The following is a 22,548-nucleotide window of genomic DNA, read 5'->3' as shown; positions in this document are numbered from 1 at the left end:
GAAAGAGAATAAATCAAAATAGATTCTGTCAATCTTGGTTTCAAAAATAAGAACAATGAATACTTTCAAACAATTGGGACTTTCCCTTTTATTTATGTTATAGAACTATTTTTTGACAAATCTCATCAGTAGTGAAATGGATCGCTTTGCATAGACCCTGGGACAACAACATCAACAAGAAGAAAGCAACAGAGCAATCTAGCACCAAAATGAGAAAATGACTAATATAGATAAAACATAAGACAAAATTGCCACGGCCAGCGCATATTCAAAGAAAATAGACCACTATTTAATATACAAAAAACCTACTAGAGAAAAAGGGCAGGAAAAGGGCGCAAAGGGGGGAGTTGCTAGGGACGAGTTTTAATAAGACGTTATGACTCTAATTCTACAACGAATGTTAAATACAAAATTAGAAGGGGCGTTACACAAGGAACCGACTGAAATGAGGATGTATCGCAGAATGTTCAAGATCCCATGAATAGACCACGTCACCAACGAGCCTCAGAAAACGCAGGGGAGCGACCTATTTCGGCCACATTACAAATACAGCCTGATACAACTGATCACAGAAGGGAAACGTGGATGTGAGATCTCTTGATGCCCCGTTCGGTAATTCCTGGAACAGATGAGGGGCATGTGGTGGCCTCTGCTTCTATTGCCATTTTCGTCTGGTGTCTCCGTGAATTTTTTGGAAGGCAAAACTAGAACACTCGTATTCTTACCGTATCTCGAACATATTAAAACTTCCATCACTAGGTATATAAAAGCCCGCTCGCCTCAGCGAGAAGTTGAGTTGTGTTGTTGTTGTATTATATTGTATTATTGTGGTGAATGTTACGAGTGGTGAGCTAACAATTCAGTGTGTGGAGCAGCCCAGAGGCTAGAAGAAACCTTATTCAAGAGATCAGGTGACGTTGAAGTTAAATAGTGAACTGCTTCAGAAATGGGTTCACCGGGCAAATTGGCCGTACGGTTAGGGGCACGCAGCTGTGAGCTCGCATCCGGGAAATAGTGAGCTGGAATCCCACTGCCGGCAGCCCTGAAGATGGTTTTCCGTGGTTTCCCATTTCACCCAGGCAAATGCTGGGGCTGTACCTTAATTAAGGCTATCCCATTCCTAGGCCTTTCCTGTCCCATCGTCGCCATAAGGCCTATTTGCGTCGGTGAGACGTAAAGGAAATAGCAAAAAAAAAAAAAAAAGAAGAAGAAAGAAAAAAAGAAAGAAATGGGTTCGAAATAGCTTATATATATATTAGTCACTGGATCAAGGCATTAAGATAGAGAATAAAATCATAGACAACACGTTCATATACCTCATAATCAGTTCTCTCCTCTTAGCAACAGTAGTCTGAATTGCCATAAATAATAATATGCATCTGCTGCACTCTTTCCACCAACTCTAGGCTACAAATAGTTGATCGAATTCGGTCATCGTACATATTCTAAAATATCAGTCCCTCCGAGAAGTTGGCAAACCTTCCAGCGTTGCCAATCTCCGAAAATTGAAAAACCGTACAGAAATTCAAAATAAACCGTATTCTTCATAGTAAAACTGTACGGTACTAATATTCACCCAAATGCACTAAAACTCAATAGAATGCTTGCAATAATATCAAATAGGAATACTTAAACGAAACTTATTACTAGAAGTAAGAAAATGCGACATACACACGTTGCCCTTTCTTCACATGTTGGATCAGAACGCACAACTGAATGGACACCGCTCACCAGGTCATGATCAGACAATGCGCATGTTGGTCTCAACATTGCAATTTGCTTTACATCGCACTAACACACCGACGGCGATGATGGGATAAGAAAGAGGTAGAAGAGGGAAGTAAGCGGCCGAGGCCTCAATTAAGGCAGTCTCAGAATTTGCCTAATGTGAAAATGGGAAACCACGGAAAATCGTCTTCTGGGCTGCCGACAATGGGGTATCGAACTCATTATCTCCCGAATGCAAACTCACAGCTACGCGACCTTAACCGCACGGTCATCTCGCTCGGTCTCAACATTGCAACCTGGCAATTTGTTAACAAGAGAGGGCAGCGACCACGCATCCATACTGCATCAATCGACGAATAATTGTTTCGAAAGATATTACATATCGTGTTCCTGGACTAATACAGTAGATGAAACAGAATAATCACTCACTGGCATTCTTAACCAGATGACGTCCAGAGTATTCTCTCCGTGTGCTATTTTCTTCAAATCATTCTCTGCATACACTCTGCACAATAGAAGCACTGCGTCCCAGTAATGGTTACTATCTAACTTAAGCTCACGAAGTTGATTGCACGCTTGCTTACACACTGACGTAGCATCCTTAATGGTTTCATGAGATCGCTGGTAACAAGTATTGACAACTTGTACCAAAACAGGAATTACATAACCGCCTATTATCATTATATCGTGTAACATTACGGCACTTGATATGCTTACGGCTTGTGAGAACGAGATGTCGCAGTAGGGCCGATGTCCACTCAGCCAATTCCGTTTTTACAAATCCAAATAGCTAGCTATATAATTGTTTAACACTTTACTGAAAAGCCAATATCTGACAAGGGAATCATTACATCTTTCATGCCTAAACCTACCTTCAGATTTCAGTGGAAGAAGCGATATTCTACTGAGTGATCAGATATACTTTACTCCGGCGCGCGATGTTTTTTTTTTTTTTTTTTTTTTTTTTTCCCAATGGGCGAGCTTCCTATTCGTTCGCAGAATGCGGAAAGGGATGCCGCGGTATGCCATCACATGTATTGTGTTCCTATGTCCCTGCTAGTCATCACTGGTCGATTTCAGCTTTGGCCTGAAAACCAATTAACATTCCTGTAGTAAACCAGTGTACTGGAACCTACGTAACAAATAATAATTCGTCCACCTTTCCCCAAGGAACTTTTAAACCTCCCGTATCCTCTTTATCTTGCCAGACTTTCGTTAGAGCTTAATTCTGATTAATATAAATCTAATCTAAATGAAATATATGGGGGCGAAGGGTCCTTATTCCTCAGAAGATGCACTTTTCTCAAAAACGTTACTCCGCCTGTTACTATATCGGCTCTCCCCATTAAAAATCTTCTCCCGTCGTTGATTTTTTTTAAAAAAATACTTGAACCCCCCATAGACTTCATTATACTCCACAATGAAGTAACTCCCGATTTTAAAGTTTATATCTCTTTCTAAATCACCACGTAATTTGTTCACTGTCGGGTATTTACCGTTTACGTAATAACTGAGGAGAGTTATTATTATTACATCTTTATAGAATCCGTCGATTGCCTTTGTTACACAGTTCAGGTTTCTTTTGATTCGTTTGCGCGGTGATTGAGATGGAACCAGGTGACTGGGTACTGTGTTTATCTTCCTTTACTATACGCTGAACGGTTCGCGTACTAACTTGACAGGCTTCCGACACTCTCTGCTGCACTTTATACACACTCATTAAAGAGCCATTATTTTCTGCTACCTTTTGAAAATATCCATAAACATTGTTGATCATTTTTCTACCTTGGCTCCTTATCTCCTTCCTCTTCGCCATTGTAAGATATATATTGTGACCGTTCGTGGATGTGAGTGGTTCGAAATGATGTATTTTCTTCAATTAGACCTCGGCTAGAATTCAACGGTTCACAAGAAACTCCAATCACGGGCATGGCCATTCGGCGAGTACCGGTCACCTCTTTCCAACGTCAGCTCTGACAGAGTAATATCTACGTCCTACTTAACTATGTCAAGGCTCTTAAATTATAATTTTGAAATGAAAGCTCGCAACAAAATTTTGGAAGGATATTCCATTTAATTAAATAATCACGAAGAGAACTATAATAATAATAATCATCATCATCTAATCAAACCACATGACGGAGTAATACCATTAGCACTCATTATCAATCTTTGTTGGTTCACTAGCACATTAAAAGAACAAAAAAATATTATTATCTGACGTTAACTTAAAACTCGAAACAATTAATCACATTATCTGAAATATACTCCACAAATAATGAAGTTATTAACAGTCCTGAAAATCAGCCAATCATAAAATCATTTACTTCGTTCATTCATATTATTTGCCCATAGTTTGCCTTCCCCAGTTCTATCTGTTTAATCATTTAAATGTCTAGCTATCTGATATACAACTTGAGTATCCTGACGGTTAGTCTCCCTAACATTGCAAGATAAAATATATCATCTGTCAATCATCCACAAGACACAAATAAATCATTAAATGAACAATCATGGTGCTGTCACACTCATCGGGATCAACCAGCTTCGCCGTACCTGAAAAATCAACAACATCTAACTATTATCATATTCAATGACACAATAATATCGAAGGTCTGTGCTGCCTCTGCTCTCATCCAGTTCCTGGAAATAATGCTACTGCCAAATAACTACGGCAAGCAATTACCTTGAATGCCTACGCTTCATCAGGTGACATTACCTCTTAACAACTCATTTTACTATTTAACTATGTCATTTATCGAAGATCCTAACAAATCATCTGCCACTATATCCATTTTACCTCTATACTGTGCCGAAAATTCGTATTCCGATGATTCCTACATGTTTAACACTCACCCTCTCCGAAATACCTTTTAAAATACCAGCATCATCTTATTCCGCTTGCCTATTCAAAATCTTAAAAATCACATGATGAACATCTCATTTCACATTACCACCTTAGGTTCATTGACATTTTTGAAGATTTACCACGTTACCGTAGTCGATTTCAACAAACCACATTCTTATAATCATCACACTACCTACCATAACATATTCGACGACCCTAATTATTTACCACATCTCATAAAAATGTGCACCATGTCTACATCATTACTCAAATATACAAGCGTAAATATCGAAGAGCCTCACTATACACTTGCAAACATCATCACTTACAACATGTACGCACTTCATCAAATTATTCCGCGGCACAAATTATTCTAAGAGGATCTCGACATTAACATAAAATTACGTACAATCGCTCACTGAAACTTATCTACACAGCACTCCATATTATCTCACCGCAAATAGATCACGATTATTCAGACAGTATCAGGACATTAGATGAAATATAATCCCGCCCGTATGCCTTTACTACATGACACTGACGATAGACCGAGTTTTACTATAACGAATGATTAGATCAACACTTCGCACCGATACGTAATGACTGACACGTTAGGTTACTCAAGCCGTATTCTAAAAAAGAAGTCATCCATGTGATGACAAATCTAACACTACTGTAAGCTTCTACAAAATAGAATAAGGGAAGAAAAGCTTGGGTACGTAACGTTTGAAGTCTCTGTTGTTCATCCCATCCTTAGGTTGTGGTAGTTATGGACATCTGTTCTCCTGTAATTGTGGCCACTCCAGCAGAATTCGGATCCATCAGGATCACAGTTTCGACTAAAGCACCCATCTCCGTATTAGATAGATCCTTCGCAAATAATAACCAGATCCGTTGTTCTTCCATCCTGAAACTTGTAAAGATCAAATTAAAAATAGTGCTAAACAGAGTTTTGAAATTAACAATTTTGTTTACTAACTCGCCTTCGTATATCGGCACTATATAATTTTAGTTATTAAGCTCTTTAAAACTTTATATCTTTAAACTCTTATAATCTCCTCAATTCTTTCAGTATGTGTCAGAGCTATTCTCGAAAATCAACCTTCTTCGCTGTTTTTTTTTCATACATTGTCATAAAACAAAATCCCATCTTTAGAATATCACAATAATACTTAGTTCGCATTTTCTCATTCACATTAAAATTGCTATGTCGTAATCTTCGTTACATAAGTTTTTGACATTTGAGGAACTTTGCCTAACACAACCATTCTCTTCATTCACGGGACTGCACAAAGGAACGCATTCTACTATTCATTTATTTCCTCAATGCCTATGATACGTCATTCCGCATACGCCTTCTTGATGGTAGAACTTGCGCTGCTCCAGACTGTTCCATGGCCATCTGCCGCATGACGTTTCCGGACCTGAATGTTACGTATGACACTTCTCCTTCACAGCTGTTAATACGATCTTTCATCTACTGGTCTTTATTGCATCCCAACTTATGTTCTTAATTCAATCCTCCGAATACCACGGGGTTCTGAGATTGTGAATTCCTTGATTTCATTCTATTAAATTCTCTTTTAATGAGCGAGTTGTCTCGTTTTCCGTACGTGGTTGGACATATAAACTGGACGCATTCCGGCTGGTTATGTATTTATTTACCGTTTCTGTTGATTTATTTACTTATAACTTTCAATGGCTCCTTCGCACTTAACCTCAAATCCATTGAAAGGTTATAATATATAAATAATGCAGTTATTAGATACAACAACAACAGCAACAACATAGAACAGCGCAAATAGAATCATTCTTGTAGTTTCTACACATGCCACGAACACGCTAATCGAAGAATGCAATAAAGGACGCGGGAATAATCCTAAAACAAACTCGTCAAACAAGCTCTTTGTAATACCTACACGCACACTGTAAAAGACTACTCGGCAACACAGCAGTTCGGAGAGCGAAGTGAGCGCGGCAAATCAAACTCCCCGGGCGAATGAGTAGTTGTCAGCACCACCGCTAGGCGATCTTTTGTCGGATTGGGCAGTGACATACTGCCCGCACCCACTTCCCCTGACAGCATGTAGGCCATCCGCGATCAGAACAGAAAAGACCTATAGCTGATCTTGTACACGTGGCCGATGTCGCAGCCGTATTTCAGGCTGTTCCCAAGTGTGGGTTTTATTCTTTTCTTCAGTCTGTAATTAGTCATAAAGGGTATTATGGCTCGTGCGTTCTTAACGGCAAAGTGTACCTTTACGTACCATTTCATATATGTTAACTCAGTCAAGTTCGTGAAGTTCAAAAACGGTTTCAAGAAAGATTCCAGGGTATAGACGTTTCAATTCGTAAAACCAGAATAAATTTTAGGAAATTGGAAGTACCCACCCTAAAAAAACAGCGTAGGGTTCTCTTCTTCTTCTTATTATTATTCGTCTTATTCGTCTTAATCTGTTTACCCTCCAGGGTTGGTTTTTCCCTCGGACTCAGCGAGGGATCCCACTTCTTCTGCTTCAAGGGCAGTGTCCTGGTGTGTGAGACTTTTGGGTCGGGGATACAACTGGGGAGGATGACGAGTACCTCGCCCAGGCGGCCTCACCTGCTATGCTGAACAGGGGCCTTGTCGGGGGATGGGAAGATTGGAAGGGACAGACGAGGAAGGAGGCGGCCATGGCCTTAAGTTAGGTACCATCCCGGCATTTGCCTGGAGGAGAAGTGGAAAACCACGGAAAACCACTTCAAGGATGGCTGAGGTGGGAATCGAACCCACCTCTACTCATTTGACCTCCCGAGGCTGAGTGGACCCTGTTCCAGCCCTCGTACCACCCGGGCCTCCGGGGGTGGCAGCTAATCACACTAACCACTACGCCACAGAGGCGGACAGCGTAGGGTTCTCACTGAAGAAAAATTAGATGACATTGGTCATCATTGGGAAATTTGCCTGATACAAATATCGAAATAGGAAACCACGGAAAACCATGTTCAGGGCTGCCGAATGCAAGCTGACAGCTACGTATCGCAAAGCACTCAGCCACTCGCTCGGTGCTCCGATTGATCCGCCTGCGATTATTATCTCCAGGGTATTTTGTTAAATGCCGCGTACAAGACGAATCCGCAACAATACAAGAACTGAAACATAATATTCGTCATGAAATTGCTGGGATTCCTCAACGTGAACTGTAGCGAGAGATGAATCATTTCCTAACGAGGTGCCAAAAATGTGAGAAGAATGAAGGCGGGTAGCTTCAACACTTCCTTTCATAATTTGGTAAGTAATGAACATCTTACAATTGTTTTTGTTTGGTTTAGCTTCCCGCTACTGACCTCGACTCACAAGCAGCAAACGTGCGTGCGCAAAATCACCGCACGCAGGGGTAAATAATATCTGATCACTGTATAAAATATCTATATCAAAAAAACGGCTGTCGGTTTTAACAAGGCCATGAAATCTAGCGCCGAACCACCCATTTAAACTACAATCAAATAGCACTTCAACTTATTGGACTACTCATCTAAAGGTCGCGCGGGAAATGGCAAGGGAACGTAGAGATCAGCCATGGCCCAAACCGCGCAACAATTCGCTCGGTTTTTACGAAATGTTTTGTAGCTTTAGAGTTATTGTTGTGTGTTTAATTTAAAGTGTTACTTTTAGATAAACTTGTTTTGCGTGGAACTTCATCCTTTTGGCAGATTGTCTGGGAAGTAGTTGATCCTTTCAAATAATAAATGTAAGTGTTATCTGTATGTATTTACGCTTCGCGCTGTAAATATGATGTACACGATTCCAGCTGCCATTGGGACTATCACCAATCAGCTCAACGAACCCGAAAACCACGAGTCCACGACCGACCGCTCAGTTATGTAGCCTACAGCGAGGACACGTCATACCAGACGGCGCATGCGTGTCCGTCCTTTAGAATTCCCGTCACGCACATGGTTGTCAGTGGACCAGTAGGTGGCCTTGAAGTACTGGCGAACGCTTTGGCCAATCGGAATGCTACATTTTCTTGAATAATTAAAAAATATACAGCAAGAAATATTAATGCTTTTAAAGACACACTGCAAATCTACAGGCCAAGAGCTGTCGTCAGAATACGTTACGGTGTCCATAGCATAAACTGGACCACTTCTCTTTTTGCTTATACCCTTCAGACTAACAACCTGCCAAAGCAGTTCAAACGGTCAAAGGTGATCACCCTCCTTATATCTGGAAAGTCGGAGCAGAGACCTGAAAACTACTGTCCAATAGCATTTATTAACTCTTTGCACGAGTCTTCCTCACTAGGATAGCACCACTCATTGCAGCTGTAATCCCTCCAGAACAAGCTGGTTTCAGAAGAAATCGTAGCTGTACTGATCAAGTTTTGTCTCTTACCACTCACATCGAGGCAGGCTTCCAAAAAAAGTTAAAATCAACAGCTGTCTTTATTGACCTGACACGTTCATATGATACTGTCTGGCGACATGGACTAATTCTTTAAGTACTGGAAGTAATTTCCTGCTTGATTGCAAACCTAATTTCCAACATGCTCTATGAGAGAGAGTTTGTAGTATTTCTAGGTGATTCTAAAAGACGAAAAAGAAAATTAAGTAATGGTCTGCCACGGGGATAAGTATTAGCCCCAGTTCTCTTCAACCTCTACATACATGACTTACCATCAACCACAGCTACTAAGTTCATCTATGCAGATGACATTGCACTGGTAGCTCAGAGCAGAAATTTTGAGGATGGAGAATGGATTCTTTCAGTAGACTTGGACAAAATGGCAACATTCATCAAGTCTTGGCGATTGATCTCAAGTGCTTCTCTAAGACCTAGGTTTCATATTTCCATCTCAGCAACCGATTCGCAAACTACGAGCCATCTGTTTCATTCCTTTGTGAAAAACTAAAGTACAACCCGTTCCCGAAAAATGTAGGAGTCACCCTGGACAGAACTCTACAAAGAACATCTCACTAAGCTCTCTCACAAAATCGCTACAAGGAATAACTTCCTGCACAAGCTTTGTGGCAGTTCCTGGGGAGCCTCGGCTGACTGCTTACGATTAACGGGTATCAGTCTTGTCTACTCTGCAGCGGAATACTGTGCCCCGGTATGGCTGGAAAGTGCGAATATGCATAAAGTGGGTACTAAGCTGAATGATACCATGCGCTGCGTAACTGGTACTGTAAAGTCAACACCTCGCCACTGGTTACCCGTACTTAGTCATATCCCACCACCCCACCTGAGGAGAAAGGAAGCTCTACTGAGAGAATCAAAGAAGATCTGGTCATCTCCCTCATTACCAGTTCACCAGGAATTTTGTTACCTATCGCCGCAACGACTTCGATCTAGGAGACCAGCAAGTGGTCGACTCATGAGGGATAATGTTTATCTAAATCAGAGCTGGCCGGATGAGTTGTCAAATTCAACATCTGGAACTAATGCTCATGGGCCAAATCCAACTCGGAAAATGAAGGGATTCGACCTTCCAAAAAAAAAAAAAAAAAAAAAAAAAAAAACAACTATGGTATCACTGAGAACTGGGCATGGACGTTGCAATTTCTTACGCGATAAGTTGGGTTGTATGTATTTTCCAGTGTGTGAATGCAGTGAAAAGTAACAGACCATGGACCATGTCATTCTGCGCTGCCCTCTTCATGCCTACTCAGGAAGCCCTAGCGACCTGTTTCATCTTTCAGAAAGTGGCAGAAAAACTTGGGCCTGGACTTATGAATTTGTTGTTATAATCACCATACGATTAAATAAAATAAAAAATACGGTGTCAATTGGTTCAGCCGTTCTCTCAAACTCGCGGTGACAAACATCAGCCTAGTGTTTTAAATATATAGATACAGATTGTGTGATTATGTCACTGGAAATCATACGTACAATCAAATGAGCTTTATCCCTAGCAACCAAGCTCGCAACGAATTGTTGTTAATCAGACATGGTTACCCTACTCAAGTACAGGGGTGGATGGGTTCTGTGAGCTAAAACACAGTGCTCAAACACCGTTTTGAATATTTCGATTTCAGACGACATATGTCACGGTACCTTAAAAATGTTTACAGTATGCACTATAGGCCAATGTCTGAGACACATAGGGACGTTAAACCCAAATCAGGTTCGATATTTGTCCGCTTTGACGAGTCAGCAGTTTAAAATAGTTTTAATTTAAAGGCTTGCCAAATTATGTATTTTGCATATGTCCATCCCATATGGAATAATTTACTGGGGGAATTCACGATATAGCGAAGTCATCTTTAAGTTACAAAAGAAAATAATTAGAGGAATGGCCGGTGTCGGCAGGAGGACAAGCTGCAAGAAATACTTTAAACTTTATTTTATTTTACCATTGCCTAGCCTTTATATCTTCCATACACTTGTACATATGAAGGAGAATGTAAACAGCTACACCATAAACTCTGATGTACATAGGTATAATACTAGAAATAGACACAGTCTGCACATAGAACCACACAAAACTAAGCTATATGAATCAAGTTTGAGTTATGCAGGAGTACAATTATTTAATAAATTACCAGACTACATTAAGCAGAAAAAACCATGTTCAAAATTTAAGAAAGAATTATACAAATTTGTTTCTAACCATTGTTTTTATTCTATTGAAGAATACTTAGCTCTTGAAAATTAACTTATGCATCACTTTTTTAAAAAAAATCTGTGCCTCTTTACCACATTGTATATTTCTCTTTATTTATCATAGCATGTATATTACTGTTTTATCCTTTGTTACTGTAAATATGATTATTGACGTGTCCCATATCACTGTATGATCAGTTGGACGAAATACAATACAATACAACATCATCACTTGTTAGGTCGGTGGTGTATGGGCAGCACGTGTAGGACTGAGGTATAAGCAACAAGAGCACCCATTTCTTCTACTGACCCCATTTGAATTGTGACATTCCTGCAAGAAAAATGGTGACAAGTGGATATCGCCGCTCGAACATCTTGGAACACGACGATAAGACGTGCTGAGCTATTGCTGACTTGTCTGGCTGGTTGAGACGGATATTTCTTTGGTGTTCCCTGATGCGGGTCCCAATGGACCGGAATGTTTGGCCAATGTATACCTTGCCCCAAGTGCAGGGAATTTAGTACACCCCAGGGTTATGATGTCGTTTTCTAAGATGCTCGAGCTCTTACCCACACTGCACACAGCAGGTCCAAAATTATGCGGGAAGCTGTGAAAATATAGAAATCCTAACAATTTCAACAGGAACACTGGCTATAAATTAAGTAATACCTGGTTGCCAGCCATTAAAGATTTGCGTAGGTAGTTCTCTTCCCTGTCCCTTCACTATTGTTATTACGCTTCGGTGTTTTCCAAATTCGTACATTCCTCATCACCAGATGTTTCATTCCATGCTTGTGTCAGAGTCATACTTTCATATGTGTGTGCACCAGTTACACCAGTTAGCCCCCCCCCCCCCCGTCTTAGACCTACTCTGATGGTGCCGTCAGCTTCCGCTTCGAATGCTAGCGCTGTATCGCGTGCGGTGAGCCATCTGGTGACGAATTACCGTACCACTTACACTTCTGTTACTAACGTCCAAATTCAAACCTTCATTATTGTAGAAGTCTTCCTCGTAAACAGTCGAGATTTTCTTCTGAAGACGCGGAGCAAGTTTTCTGCGAAACGTAAAGAACTTCACCTTCTTCTCTTGACACGGCATAAGCTCAAAAGCCCGTATCATGTCTACAAGAGCAAGTGATGTTAGACTCAGCTCAGACCTCCTGGTCATCTCACATTCCTCTCTTGATGGGAACTACTGGGAAGAGAGCATTGCTCTAATGTTATGGAGAAAACCAGGGATGAAAATATAGGTAATTAAATACTGATCCATAGTATTTCAAGTACGTGCAATTGGTCATAACTAGGACTCGAAAGTTGAGGAAAATCCTTTTTTTTCGACTGTCCGAAGACGAGTTCCAACATAATATATGTTCATTCTGGGTCATTGTAGACCAGAAAATGGTGGGTTTTGTTTGTCCTTTTTTGCATTTTTCGGTTGTTTGGCTTAGTCTTTGTTAGGTTTTACCGGCCTTTTTGCAACCTTACCTTTTCCGACTACATTTTTATTGCCCATTCTCAATTCGAATCCATTAGTTCATCCATCACCTCGTAAACATCTTTTCCCTAGTAAATACATGTACTTGGATCATATCTGAAAAGAGAGAAAAAGAAAATTAAATGAAATGAAAAATTGTAACGTTGCTTGAAAAAACCAGTGGTAACAAATTATGTGAAAAATAAGTGAAATACTGAAAGGAAAAAATTTTGATGTGAGTTTTTAAAGAGGAAGATCTCACTTGTTTCAAGTATGAACCCTTAGCATCCGTTTGGAGTGAGAAGTTTCTCGATGTTTCGCAACGTGCTGTCTGAAAACCGACGATACTTTACACCTAATAACTAATAACTGTGATACACTGCAAAGCCAACTGAGGTAAGATTTCCGAACTCCAGTTTCTGTAACCCGAGTGTGGTTAAGCCTAATATGATTCCAGTTATGCTAATTCCAATTTCTTCCTCCACGATGTCCATTGCAGGTTCGCTGAATTAATTTTAGGTGGGAAAAATAATTCTAAATTTTGCAAGTTCCTCATCAAGTTTTTTTAGCTGGTTTACTCCCCATATACGATTCCATCTTCCGTCTCCAACCACCAATTGTTGTCCTCTGATATATGATTTGAGGCCTTTTTTTTTTTTTTTTTTTTTTTTGCGTCTTTTAAGTGTCTGTTTAGGATCCTGTTCTTCTCGATGTTTTCTCTGTTCATCTCCCTTCGTATCCACACTTTCTCTCCTTTTAGATTGCTCGAATTTCTTATCACAATGTCAGCCATCAGGGTGGATAATAATTTCACTCTGATTGGCCTTCTTCCCTTCATTTTCCTCACACGATGCACATCGTCTATATCTACTTCACTAAAATTGATTTTCATTCTATTCTGGATCACTTCAACCACTTTATATACTAGTTCCACTTTTGTTTCTTTTTCTTCTTCTTGGACACCATATATAAAAATATTTTTTCTCACACTATCTTGCACACGCCTCTCTACTAGTCTCTTAGTTTCTCTCAGGTCCCGCTCCAAACTTCTTACTTTCTGTTTCAATACGTCCAACTCATCTTTATTACATCCTTCCTCTTCTAATATCTTCTTTACGTCTTCCTTAATACTCGACTTTAGGTCCATAAAGTCCTTGGATAGCTCTCTAAACATTTCCTTTATTTGTTCTGTCTGACAAGCCTCTCTTATCATCTCTCTTATTGCTTCAAACTCTTCCCATCCAATGGAACCCACTGGTCCAGTGCCAGGATTAATTTCCACCCGTTCTATTATCAATAGCACCATCACCACCGCCGCCACCAGTACAGTAGCCACCACCCTTCTTTTTTCACCTTTCAGCTCCATTCTTGTCTCCATTTTGTTTCCATTTATGCCGTTCCATCTCCCAATCACTATCCTGTACTGAGTCAACGTGTTACCCATTGTTCCGCTGCTCCGCGCACTACTCAGCACATCCGCACTCCTTACTGTCTTAAAGACGACTGTAAATTTTGCAAGTACTTTTTTAACATATACGGAATTCCTTTTCTAAAATTATGTTAATCTTAAAATAGGCTATATGATCTCTGAAAGGAGTAATATTTTAATCATATATTTTTGCACTGTCCGGTTCACACCACCAGAATTTTGCATTTTTAAAAGTTATATTCCTTCATTCTATTCTGTTCGGTTCGTTACGATCCCTGATGATCACGAGTGACTTGTTCGGCACATCTTCTTTCTTCCCAATACCTTTTCATTCCCTCAATCCCCCTCTTTCTCTCTGCTTCCGTGATCTGAATCTGGATCCTAGTGTCCGTCCATCTGTCACCTTCCACGAGCTTTCTGTATTTGGACCTATCCTGTACTGTCATCAGTGGATATTTTTCCTTTATGCCAATAGTCTCCCAATCTTCTCTGACTTCCTTCATCCACTTATTCCAGTTAAGCAGGTTACATTCCATATCTTCTTTGTCAGCCTACTGTCATCCATCCTCATGAGATGTTCAACAAATCCTAACCTTATCTTTCTTATCACACTCGGGATTGATTCTATACTCTTATATAGTTCGTGCCTTGATCTGTGTACCCAGATTTCACCTTGCTTTTTGGTGCCCCATACATATTTCTCAAAATTCTTCTTTCCTCCTTCTCCAATTGTATGCATGCTCTCTTGCCCAATGTCAGCGTTTCAGTTGCATATAATGCAGCATTCCTGATGGTTATCATGTAGTATCCTTAAATATGCAATGAAAACTAAAGTTATGAATAAATTTGGATCGCATTTTTACGCCCTTTCTGCCAGTTTTAGGTCATTTTTTGATATGTTTAAGTCTTTTTATAGGTATTTTTAGGCAATGTATAGGTCTTCAACTTTCGAGCCCCAGTCATAGCATGTATCAGGTCAGAAGACAAGAGTATCAGCTCACATCAGTACATGGAAGTTTCATTCTTGTTATGATGGACAGAATAAGGGAATATAGGAATTGGTTCTCCTCTAGGCTACCCCTTACTGCTGTAGTAGATCATGCGATGTACGTATCCCCACTATTAAGAAAATGCTGAAAACATCTCTTCCACAGGATGACCCAAAGGCACCTCACAAGCTTCTGCCCACTGTGCCCTCAGCTGGAAGAGGTAACGTACACTTTGCGGATTAGAGGACTTCTACCTCATTTTATTTCTATAGAACTACTTAGGCCCTCATCGGACTAAGAAAGATGTTGAATGTTGTATTTTGTATCTTCGAAACTATTATTATTTAGAAACGTTTGTATCTCTGCAAGCCGGCCCCGTGGTGTAGGGGTAGCGTGCGTGCCTCTTACTCGGAGGCCTCGGGTTCGATTTCCGGCCAAGTCGGGGATTTCTACCTGGACCTGAGGGCTGGTTCGAGGTCCACTCAGCCTACGCAATTAGAATTGAGGAGCTATCTGACGGTGAGATAGCGGCCCCGGTCTTGAAAGCCAAGAATAACGGCCGAGAGATTCGTCGTGCTGACGACACGACGCCTCGTAATCTGGAGGCCATCGAGCTGAGCAGCGGTCGCTTGGTAGGCTAAGGCCCTTCAAGGACCGTAATGCCATGGGGTTTGGTTTGGTTTTGTATCTCTGCAGGATCGTAACACGAACGACACAATCATTATAATTTTCGTGATGACATTTAGAAATATCTCCAGGCATTCACTACATCACTTTAATTCTTCTTTACTTAGAGATTTTCATGATGGTTTGATACGTGTATTTTCAATATGTACACATACTGTGGAGAAAGTATTAATTTGAGATTTGCTGACGACACCACTCTCTTTGCCTGCAGGGAAGACGAATTTGCTGACTTACTAGCAAGAGTGAAAAATTTGAGTCCAGTAAAGATGCTCCTTAGTAAGTTCAAAGAAATTATAATTGGCCGGAGAGTTTATGGGTAGGTTGAGGTGACTTGAGGTAGTACATTATTTTATCTATTTTGGATCAACTATCTGCGACACGGGAACTTGTGAGGCAGAAATAGTAAGACGGATCATCTGAGGACGAGTTGCTGTGAAGAAACACAACACAAGGATCTGGCTTGTTGAAGCTCTTGTTTTTTCCGTCTTTCTATTTATGGTTGATGTAACATAGACCCTAAAGTTCAGAGATAAACAACGAACTGGTGTGTTCAAAATACTGTATATACGATGGACTGACAAAATAACGAATGTGTCCATCATCGAACAACTTAATATCTCCAAACATTTTTCTTCTCGTGTTAGTCAGTAAAAGCGAGTTCTTCGGGCACATGACGAGGAAAGATCGGTGACATCTTGAAAATGCATCATGAAAGAGAAGACCCCGGGGAAGGACAGAGTGCAGGTGAATTGACCAATTCACGAAGCTCACTGGTTTACCTCTTCAGCAGACCTTAAAAGATTTTTTTTAATGTCCAGGATGGAGAAGAGTCCTTAATGGTCTCACGACGCTCATAATTTAGTAAAATACCTTGTGGTTAGGGAACTTCAAAATTGAAGAGCAATTAGATAAATTTCCTGTGATAGAAAGTTTGATTCGATAGAAATAAAAGGACAATATTGAGGTTGGGAATTTAGTAAAAAATACTTTAAAATTCCCTTAACAATCATATATGCGCGCAGCTGTGAGCTAGCATCCGGGATATAGTGGGTTCCGACCCCACTGAAGATGGTTTCCTGTGGTTTCCCATTTTCACACCAGGCAAATGCTGGAGCATACCTTAATTAAGGCCACGGTCGCTTCCTTCCCACTCCCAGGCCTTTTCCATCCCATAGTCGCCATAAGACCTATCTGTGTCGGCGCGACGTAAAGCAAATTGTAAAAAAAAAAAAAAAAAAAAAAAAAGCAACAATGATCTTGGTCTCTTAAAGCAAATTTTTCGTATTCAAACACTTACCTGTGAGCACATGAAGGATATGGCGTTAACTGCGGATAGAATGGCCGCATTCTGGGGTCAGGTTATCGAGGTTAAACGATGTATAGTATTCTCCTAACAATTTGTTGCGGCAACGGGATACCTGATGAGGGTGAAAACTGGGGAGGGATGAGAGGGACAATCCCGTTATAATGTGGTGCATGACACAAGGGGGTGCAAGAAAGGTGTTGTACTGAGCAGGGGACTCAAAACGCTGTCCCGTTTCTCGAACAGACCACTCCAGGTACTGCTAGGTCTAAGACGTGTAACTGTAGATGAATCAACCTAAACAACTATACAAACTATTTTAGACATTCTTGAATCAGTAGCGTAGCCAGGATTTCAGTTTGGGGGGGGGGGGGGGGCATTCATCCAGAATTTTATTTTGATAGGTGTCCAAACTTCCATAGTTTAGGTGGTGTAGAATACCGAAAAAGGAAATTAGTGTCCTTGGATCCAAGTAAAAGTGGTGGATTCGTGCGGATTCCGGAAGCTAATAGTAATTTCCTTCTTCTTCTTCTTCTTCCCCACTTTTCCCACATCTGTGGGGTCGCGGGTGCGAAATGTGTCGCACATGTGGATTTTGCCCTGTTTTACGGCCGGATGTCCTTCCCGACGCCAACCCTATATAGAGGGATGTAATCAGTGTTGTGTGTTTATTTGGTGGTTAGTAATGTAGTATGTTGTCTGAATATGAATATGTTGGGACAAACACCCAGTACCAAGCCAGAAGAATTATTCAGATGCGATTACAATCAAAGACCCAGCCGGGAATCGAACCCGGAACCGTCTGAACCGAAGGCCTCAACACTGATCATTCAGCCAATGAGTCGGACTCCGGAAGCTAATATTAATGCACATTATATATAAAATGCTCAATAAAAGAACTTTAGTTAAAACTCCTGGGGTGTCTGGACTCCTTGGACGACAACCCACCGGTCCCCCGGCTACCTCTGTTACTCCCATCCCAACATAACTGCAGCATTTCATATATTCCGCGTAGAAGTGGAATGCAATAACAAACACTTTGAGTAAGGATGCAATATTCTGGTTTAGAACAAATACGGTAATGTTATAATAATAATGGTCATGTGATAAGCAATAAATAAGTGACATTTTATACAAATAATGCGGCAAAGATACACACACAAACACACACGCGCGTGCTTGCGCGCGCGTCGAATACAGGTTTCTCGTCCTTCTTGTCCATGGCTAGATGATGAAGGCAAGAGAATGATGGCCCACCGTGACTCGTTATTTCGACATTATAAACAAACCCTAGATGACACAGACTTCGACTCTAACCGTATCTTAAGAAATCGCACAAAGCAGTTAATCAGAAATTTAAAAAATGCATATATTTTCGGATTTTAGCTAACAACTTAAATTCTAATCGCGCATGGGACCAACTTAGAGCTCTGGGAATAGGAATACATCAACAGAGACAGACAACTCCTGACGTTCCACTTGACGAACTGAACGATTACTTTAGTAGAATAAATATTCAACCTACCCAAATTAACTGCACCGACTCACCGCCCTCCCCTCCAGCCAATCCGCCATTCACATTTCACAGTGTCACAGAAAATCAGGTTAAAAGGCTTTGTACTCGATTAAATCAAAGACTACAGGTGTATATGATATTCCTATTACTTTTAGACATTACATTATGGGTGCTATCTCGCCTATACTGACGCACATACTGAACTACTGTTTACTAAACGGAACTTTCCCTACTGTATGGAAAACAGCCAATATTATATCGGTACCTAAGAGTTTAGACCCATAATCACCCTCTGACTATCGTCCTATGTCCGTACTCTCTGCGCTTTCTAAAGACTTTGAACGTTTAGTATACGAGGAAGTTCTGGAATACCTAAATAAAAATGCTCTTTTGGACCCTTTGCAATCTGGATTTGAGAAGGGTCACAGTACCGCGACAGCACTTTTGAAGGTTACCGAAGACATTAGAAACGCTATGGACAAACGACTGCTCACTATACGTATCCTTCTTGACTTCAGCAGCGCCTTTGACACTGTACTAATTCCGACTATGATACAGAAAATGGAACTGCTAAATTTCGACCTGGCTGCATTAAGGTTTTTAGTTCTTATTTGAGTAACCGTCAACAGCGTGTAACAGTAAACGACAAGGCCTCTAAATGGAAAATGAAACTTAGTGTTGCCCCACAGGGCAGTATTCTACGGCCCCTAAGTTTCTGTATTTATATCAATGACATACCATCTGTGACAGGAAATAACACACATGACCTCTGTGCCGACGATCTTTAAATAGGCTATATCGACACTGCAAGACAAGATATTAACAGGGACCTCCGACGACTCAGTGTATATGCACAACGAAGCTCTCTTATACTAAACTGCAAAAAAACTCAGACAATTATAATTGGATCACGAAAATTACTGAGCTTCTCAAACAATGTCGCAATCCCGCCTATCCTACTGAATGGTAACATTATTCCCTACAGTAAAACGGTTAAAAATCCCGGCGTAATGATGAATGTAACAGTTGATTGGTCTGATCAAATGAACGAAATACGTAAAAAGATTTTTGGAGTACTTCACCCTCTTAAACGACACAGGAATGTATTTCCATTTGAGCTACAGGCCAAACTAATACAGACACTCATTCTCCCTATTCTTGATTATTGTGACGTTGTTTTAGTTGACATGACGAAAGAAGAAACACTTAAACTTAAACGAGCACTGCATTCCTGCCTGCGATTTATTTACAATATCGGGTACGATGTTCATATCACCCCATACTATCAGGCTGTCTCATGGCTGATGTCTGATAAACGTCGGCAGCTACACACTTTAACGATGGTGTTTAGAGTGGTAGCTGAAAGTCAGCCAATGTATATTTCTTCTAAATTCATCATTTTATCATCATTTCACAACATTAATACACGTTCTAGATCCATTCTTTCTATTCCACTGCACCGCACAAATAAAATTATTAAATCATTTGTGGTGACTGTCGCCAGATTATGGAATTCCCTGCCAGTTCAGGTCAGAGAAACTAGCTTTTTTAAATCACGATTTAAGGTCACCTGCCGAGACTACCTGCTGAGGACAGCTGACTGAATGGTTGAAGTATGAATGTGTGCGTTCCTGAGGATTAGCCATGTTTCAGAGTTTTTAATATTAATTAGTTCTAATATTAATTTAGTTAGTAATTTATTTAAATTTATTTTAAATTCTATTAATTTATATAGTTTTAACTATTTTAAGAATCTTAGTATTCTATTTCAGATTTTGATTAGTATGTGGTTAAGTGTACAAGAGGGCCTGGAGCCCTAACTTCGCTACTGTACTGAAGGCACTAATAAACAGACAAATAAATAAATAAATACATACATAAATAAATAAATAAATAAATAAATAAATAAATAAATAAATAAATAAATAAATAATGTAAAATGTATGGGTGTAGATATTTTGTTAGTTGGTAAAGGAAAATACACGTTACAACAAATGCTATGTAGGGTTTACCTTGTCCTGTTAGTTTCGAACGCGGTTAGGGCCACGCAGCGGTGAGCTTGCATTCGGGAGATAGTGGATTCGAACCCCACTGTCGGCAGCCCTGAAAATGTTTTCCCGTGGTTTCCCATTTTCACACCAAGCAAATGCTGGGGCCGTACCTTAATTAAGGCCACGGCCGCATCCTTCCCACTCCTAGGCATTTCCAATCCCGATGTCGCCATAAGACCTATCTGTGTCGGTGTGACGTAAAGTAAATTGTTAATTACTTTTCCACGCAAGTCTGGGATACAGAATATAGTAGTATAAAGTTAGTTTCGTGTCGCTAATATTCGTATCTATATTTTTATTAACGTGCCAGAAATCAACGACACTGAGCTGTTGCCATTTCAACACCGTTTTAAGGGTTACCGATCCAATCCGGGATTTGAACCTGCGAACTCAGACTCAGAAGGACAGCGACTCAACCAACTGAGCCACATGAAAAGGAGGCATTTGTGATTATTGTTATAAATAGATGCAGCTAGTATTTTTACAAAGGTTTTATGAGGAGCATTTATTAAGGCGTACGTTTTCTTACTGTCCTAAACGCACGAGGCCGGACAGAAGAACTAGCTGGAAGCTAAGGAGCCTTGCAGGGGTGTCGCTTCCTTCTCTGTTCACTTTTCCAAATCAAACTCCATGACGTAACAGCCCCGAAGCGCCATCGCCTACCAAGCGACGGCTGTTCAGCCCGGAGGCCTGCGGATTACGAGGTGTTGTGTGGTCAGCACGACGAATCCTCTCCGCTGTTATTCCTGGCTTTCTAGACCGGGGCCGCCATCTCACCGTCAGATAGCTCCTCAATTATAAACACGTGGGCTGAGTGTACCTCGAACCAGCCCTCAGATCCAGGTAAAAGTCCCTGACCTGGCCGGGAATAGAACCCGGGCCTCCGGTAAGAGGCAGGCACGCTACCTGTACACTGTGGGGCCGGCTGGTACTTTTAGGTCTCCTTATTTTCGAATTTAACTTAAGACATCCTGCATTCGATTCCCGGCACTGACGGAGTTAAGAAAGGCATGGGATGGGGAAGATACAGCCTTGTTCTTGGGTGCAGTAGAGTTTTCCTTGAGTCTCTCGTAATCGAAATATATACGGCCTGGAAGGTAGTCACCTTCACGGGGTGTAGTACCAAAGTGGTTCCTTTTTTTTTAAGAAGACAAATTAAATGAAGATTCTACTTCCTCGCAAACGAAGAACGATATAAATTTTACGAACAGTTTCAATAATGCAGCCGGTTTATGTTAAGAGTACAAAAGCTATGATTGTACATGGTAACAATCAAAACCAACAATATCTACTGAAGATCCGTCGCCGCACTCGGTAGGACCGGCTTTCTTTTCATATTCACCGGGCGAGTTGGCCGTGCAGTTAAGGGCGCACAGCTGTGTGCTTGCATCCGGGAGATAGTGGGTTCAAACACCTCTGTCGGCAGCCCTAAATATGGTTTTCTGTGGTTTCCCATTTTTCACACCAGGCAAATGCTGGGGCTGTGCCTTAATTAAGGCCACGGCCGCTTCTTCCCACTCTCAGCCCTTTCCTTTCCCATCGTCGCCATTGAAGACCTACGGTGCGACGTAAAGCAAATTCTAAATAAAAAATAAAAAATATTTTCACAACCCCTTCCAAGGAAAAGTTTGAAATTATTTTGTGGATACGCCACTGCATCCACTCACCATTTAAGGTACAAGGTAAGTCCGAAGATGGTTGGATACTCAAAATACGCCACCATAAATGATGCGGTTCTGGCTCAAAAGTATAAAGAAAGGTAAGGGACGGGATCTAGTTTTTAAGTAGAATCCGTATCAATAGAACGTGATTTCCCATTTTAAAAATGTTTCATGTATCGACTGCGATTCAAGCCTGGGCCGTCCTGATGAGGAGATAGAAGCATTGGAACTGAGTTATCACGCCCGCCAATTACAAAGTATTTACCCGCACT

Source organism: Anabrus simplex, chromosome 1 (assembly GCF_040414725.1).
Source record: "Anabrus simplex isolate iqAnaSimp1 chromosome 1, ASM4041472v1, whole genome shotgun sequence".
Taxonomy (NCBI): domain Eukaryota; kingdom Metazoa; phylum Arthropoda; class Insecta; order Orthoptera; family Tettigoniidae; genus Anabrus; species Anabrus simplex.
Note: the sequence above shows the minus strand (reverse complement) of the source record.